General features: G+C 42.4%; 1 pseudogene; it reads right to left on the minus strand.

The window, feature by feature from the left end:
- Positions 1-218: 218 nt before the first annotated feature.
- On the minus strand, positions 219-571 carry LOC100359035 (cAMP-regulated phosphoprotein 19 pseudogene; annotated as a pseudogene).
- Positions 572-5,824: the final 5,253 nt, after the last annotated feature.

Raw genomic sequence — 5,824 nt, forward strand, 5'->3', positions numbered from 1 at the left:
ATACAATTATTTTCAAGTAGATTACATTGCTCTATCATGTCTTTATCAGTGAACTATTTAATCAAAAACTCCACACATGTATATTCCCTTACAATTGCAGCACATGCTACCACTACCTGCAAAGCTGTCATTCTCAAACGACTTAGAGAATGAAAGGAAGTAAGAAGTGGATAGGTAACATAATAAGAGAAATAACGGGAATTAGAAGATTCATGCAGTTCAGCTCTTTTAATCAGCCAGCCAGCTTGCTAGCAGCAAGGGATGGCTTCCATTGAGGAAGGTCCTGTGGATTGGGAATGTGGTCACCAGTGACCTCCATTTTATCTGGGGCTGCAGTAGGAAATTGCTTGTTTTTCATTTTTGCTTTTGCCATGTTTTAATCCTCAGAATCAAAGTATTTTTGCCCTTTCTGCAATTGTTTCCTTAAGAAATCTGAACTTCTGGGCTTTTGTCCCAAATGAGGATAACTTGCTTTTAATTTTGCTTCTTCAGCTTTCTCTGGACTAGTCACCTTATCTTCCATTTCCTTCTGCTCCTCCATGGAGACTGTCTCGGGGACTTCCACAGACATAGTGCTCCCTCTGCCTAACCCCGCTTCTCCAGCTTTCAGATGCCCGATCAGGAGTTTTTTTATTTTGCTTATGATTTCATCAATGACCAACTGTTCATTCAAGAGTGTTTTGTTCAGTCTCTGTGTGTTTTCATACTTCCTAGAGATTCTTGAGTTGTTAATTTCTAGCTTCATTCCACTGTGGTCAGAAAATCTACATGGTAGGATTTCAATTGTTTTGAATTTGCTAAGACTAGCTTTATGGCCTAGAATGTGGCTTAGCCTAGAGAAAGTTATGTGCACTGATGGAAAGGATGTATATTTTGCAACTGTGGTATGAAATATTCTGCAGATGTCACTTAGGTCCATTTAGTCTGTAGTGTAGATTAGCTCCGTTGTTTCTTTGTTGATTGTCTGTCTAGTTGACATATCCACTCACAAAAGTGGGATGTTAAAGTCCTGCATTACTATTGTTTGGAGTCTGTGTCTGCATTTAAATCCATTAATATTCATTTTATATAGCCAGAAGCCCTGGAATTTGGTGCATATACATTTATTATAGTCACATCTTCCTGTTGAATGGATCCCTTAATCATTACAAAGTTCCTTTCTTTGTCTCCTAACAGTTTTTGTGTCAAAGTCTATTTTGTTTAATATTAGAATGTCTATAATTGCTCATTTTTGCTTTCCATTAGCATGTAATATCTTTTTCAATCATTTCATTGACAGTGTATGTGTAGCTTTGATGATGATATGTGTTTGAAGCAAATAGATGGGTCTTTTTTTTTAATACATTCAGCCAGTCTGTGTCTTTTTTTTTTTTTTTTTGACAGGCAGAGTGGACAGTGAGAGAGACAGAGAGAAAGGTCTTCCTTTGCCGTTGGTTCACCCTCCAATGGCCGCTGCGGCCAGCGCGCTGTGGCCGGCGCACTGCGCTGATCTGATGGCAGGAGCCAGGAGCCAGGTGCTTTTCCTGGTCTCCCATGGGGTGCAGGGCCCAAGCACCTGGGCCATCCTCCACTGCACTCCCTGGCCACAGCAGAGAGCTGGCCTGGAAGAGGGGCAAGCGGGGACAGAATCCGGCGCCCCAACCGGGACTAGAACCCGGTGTGCCGGCGCCGCTAGGCGGAGGATTAGCCTAGTGAGCCGCGGCGCCAGCCGAGTCTGTGTCTTTTAATTGGGGAATTTTGGCCATTTATACTCAAGGATACTATTGATAAAAAGTGACTTGGCCTTGCCTTTCCATAAATATTCCAGTTGATTTCTTTGGATTTCCTTTTATACTTCTACAAGGAGATTTTCTGCTTTCACATTCTTCCACAATGATGACTATCTTTCTGTGTTTCTGTATGTAGCCCATCCTTAAGCACATTTGTTAGGCTGGGTGAGTGGTGACAAATTCTTTCAATATCGGTTTGTTACAGAAGGTCTTTATTTCACCTTTATTCATAAATTAGAACTTTGCAGGGTATAGTATTCTAAGTTGACAAGGTTTTTTTTTTAAGACTTAGATTAGGCTGGCGCCGCGGCTCACTAGGCTAATCCTCCACCTTGTGGTGCTGACACACCAGGTTCTAGTCTCGGTCGGGGCGCTGGATTCTGTCCTGGTTGCCCCTCTTCCAGGCAAGCTCTCTGCTGTGGCCAGGGAGTGCAGTGGAGGATGGCCCAAGTCCTTGGGCCCTGCACCCCATGGGAGACCAGGATAAGTACCTGGCTCCTGCCATCGGATCAGCGCGGTGCGCTGGCCGCAGCGCACCGGCCATGGCGGCCATTGGAGGGTGAACCAACGGCAAAGGAAGACCTTTCTCTCTCTCTCTCTCTCTCTCTCTCACTGTCCACTCTGCCTGTCAAAAAAATAAAAATAAAAAAAAGACTTAGATTATGTTTCTTCATTCTTCCTAGCCTCTTGAATTTCTAATGAGAAATCAGCTGTGCATCTCTTGGAGATCTGATGATAACGTGACATTTTTTGTGCTGATTTTAGAATCGTTTCTTTATGTTTTACTGTTGAAAGTTTGACCACAATGTGTTGTGGTGATGATCTTTTCTGGTCAAGTCTATTAGGAATTCCATGTGCTGCCTGCAATTAAATGCCCCTTTCTTTCTCCAAATTAGGGAAGCTTACTGTTATTTTACTGAATAGGCCTTCTAATCCATTCTCTCTCTACACCTTCAGGAACTCCAAAGACCTGTGTGGTGGGTCATTTGACAGTATCCCATAAATCTCCAGCACTGTTTTTTTTCTAATTTCTTCTCTTTTTTTTTTTTTTGGTCTGACTGAGCTATTTCTAAAAATTTCTCTTCTAGCTCTGATAGCCTTTCTTCTATCTCACCAAGTCTATTGTTAAAAGCTTTCCACTATATTTTTTATTTGATATATTGACTTCTTCATTTCTAGCATTTCAGTTTGACTTCTCTTCAAAATCTCAATCTCATGGGAAATTTTTCACCTATGTCATACATGGATTTCTTTAGCTCATTAATTTGCTTCTCATAGCTTCTGAGTAGTCATATGATTATTCTTCTGAAATCTTTTTCAGGCATTTCATCAATCTCTTCATTCTCATATTCTATTATTGAAGAGCTGTTATTTCCTTTTGGGGAATCATGTTTTCTTACTCCTTCTTGTTTCTTGTACTTATGCATTTATTTTTTGTCATTTATGGAAAGATTTGTTGGTTTTCTCCACTGCTGGATTTTATCTTTGAACTATACCTCTGTGGCTTAATGGAATGTCTGCTCTTTCAGTGACTACTTAGAGGCATTTGCTGGGTGGGGCTACTGTGGTCAGTGCTCAAGGATGAGGTGAAAATCTCCAGAGTGATACCCAATTGGGGGTGGTAGATCTCTACTGTAATCAGAGCAGAGGGTATGATTACATCTGATGGCATAATCACAACCTCACTTCCTCTCTTCCAAGGTGATACATGCCAGTGGTTAGCCACAGTTGATACAACCTTAATCCACAATGGCACATGAACCTCACAAAGGGACTGTGCAGTCCTCAGTGTGAGCACAGAACCCTCAGCAATGACCCACCTGAATCAGTCAGGGAGTTCTGAGCTTCGACACCAGACACAGTGATTGGCCAGAGACCCAGTGCCACCATGCCCTATGGTGCAGTCACAGTTTTCTCAAAATCACAGCATGCAAGGCTCCCACAGTCAGGGCATGTAAATGATCACCTCTCTTCCCCATGAGCCTGTCCCGTCCATGGAGAGAGCAAAGTTGTTTCCTGAGCCAGCTGCCTGTGGGTGTCCTACCTTAGCAGTTTGAGCCTGGAATCTGTGACAGATTTAGAGGATGGCGGCACTTCACATTCCAGTTGGGTGCTGAGCCCTCATCAACCCTCCCAACCAGACTCAGAGGCAGTGGGAAACACAGATTTCTCCCTCTGCTAACATCCCCTGGTCACAGACATGAGAGCCAGCACAGCCTCTACTTGTGTCAAGATAACGATTTGCCCCTCTGGTTGCTGTGGATGGGGAGAAAGAAATGTGCTTTTCCTTCACTGGATTAGGGGGTACCTAGCTCCCTGCTGCAGCTCTAGGCAAGACTCAAGACAGTGTGATCCACAAGGCTCTCCCTCAGGCAATATCACCAGTGGCAGGGGCTGCTGCAGTCTGCTCTTACCTCTATCTCTGCCTCTCAGTCTCCTCCAGCCTCCAACTGTGGGAGCTGTAGATCAAGGGCAATGATTTTTAAAAATATATTCTAACTTGAAATGTTACATACATGCAGAAAATGTGCAAATCAAAACTGCAGTTGAATGAATTCTGTCCTTTAAAGGTACTACTGTGTTTAGCTTTGTGGTTTAGTTTCCTCTGATTTGAGGGCATTCTATAAATGCAACCACACAGTGCTGTGTGTGTGTGTGTGCACGTGTGCAATTTCTTTTGCTTCACACTGAATTTTTGAAATTCTATGTTAGATGTAGCTATATATTTCAGTTTCTGTAGGGTATTCCAATATAGAATTTAGGCAGGCTTGGGCCACTATTATAAATAATACTTCTAAGAACACTTTTGTGCATAGATTTCTATTGAGTTATATATTTAGGAGTGGATTGTTATGTCATGAGATGAGTATTATCTACCATTTTAGACAACTTCCAAAAGATTCCCAAAATAGTAGTAGTAGTTTATGCTCCCACTGGTGATGTGTGTTCTAGTTCTACAAACACAATATTTTAAGTCTTAGATTTTAGCTAAGTGATTAGTGATATCACTGAATTTCCTCTCTTATTAACGAATTCCATGGCTTTTCACAAAGTTCGCCATTTCTTCTATTTTTATAATTTATTTCAATTTACTCTTTTGTGCAATACTGGTTGGAGACACTTGCTCATTTTTTAAAAATAGTTGTCTTTATCTTTTTGATTTATAGCTGTTTATGTACAAATATCTTCTCTCAGTCTGCGACTTACATTTTTACTTTGTTAACTGTACCATTTGATGAACATAAGTTTTTAATTTGTCAAATCTGTCAATTTTTCTTTTTACTGTTAGTAAGTCTTTGCTTCATGTTGAAGAAGTCAGTTTCTCATCCTGAAAGCATGAGAATGTTTCCTATGCTAACTTCTGAATGTTTTATGTCATACTTGGACATGGAAAGAATTAGGGAACAAAGGAAACATGGTTCGTAGGGGTGCTGACTAGGAAATATGCAGGAGGTTTCAATTGGGTGCAAACAACTCCAAGTCAGGAGTGGGTGTTTGGCCTAGCAGTTAAGGTGCCCACATTGCACCTTGGAGTGCCTGAGTTTGATTTCTGGCTTTCACTCCTGACTCCAGTTTCCTGCCAATGCAGATCCTGGGAAACAGCAATGATGGCTCCAGAAATTGGTTTCCTACCACCCGCCTGGGAGACCTGGATTGAGTTACCTTTTCCTAGCTTCAATTTGGCCAGCTCCAGCCATCGTGGCCATTTAGGGAATGAACCAGAAGATTGGAACATATTTCTTTTCTTTCTCTCTGTCTCCCCTTACCTTTTTTTTTTTTTTTTTTTTTTTTTTTTTTTTTGGACAGGCAGAGTGGACAGTGAGAGGGAGAGACAGAGAGAAAGGTCTTCCTTTGCCGTTGGTTCACCCTCCAGTGGCCACTGTGGCCGGCGCGCTGCAGCCGGTGCATCGCACTGATCCAAAGCCAGGAGCCAGGTGCTTTTCCTGGTCTTCCATGCGGGTGCAGGGCTCAAGGACTTGGGCCATCCTCCACTGCACTCCCTGGCCACAGCAGAGAGCTGGCCTGGAAGAGGAGCAACCAGGACAGAATCTGGC

Source organism: Oryctolagus cuniculus, chromosome 3, assembly GCF_051225735.1.
Source record: "Oryctolagus cuniculus isolate XC-2025 breed Fujian yellow rabbit chromosome 3, ASM5122573v1, whole genome shotgun sequence".
In the NCBI taxonomy this organism is placed as follows: domain Eukaryota; kingdom Metazoa; phylum Chordata; class Mammalia; order Lagomorpha; family Leporidae; genus Oryctolagus; species Oryctolagus cuniculus.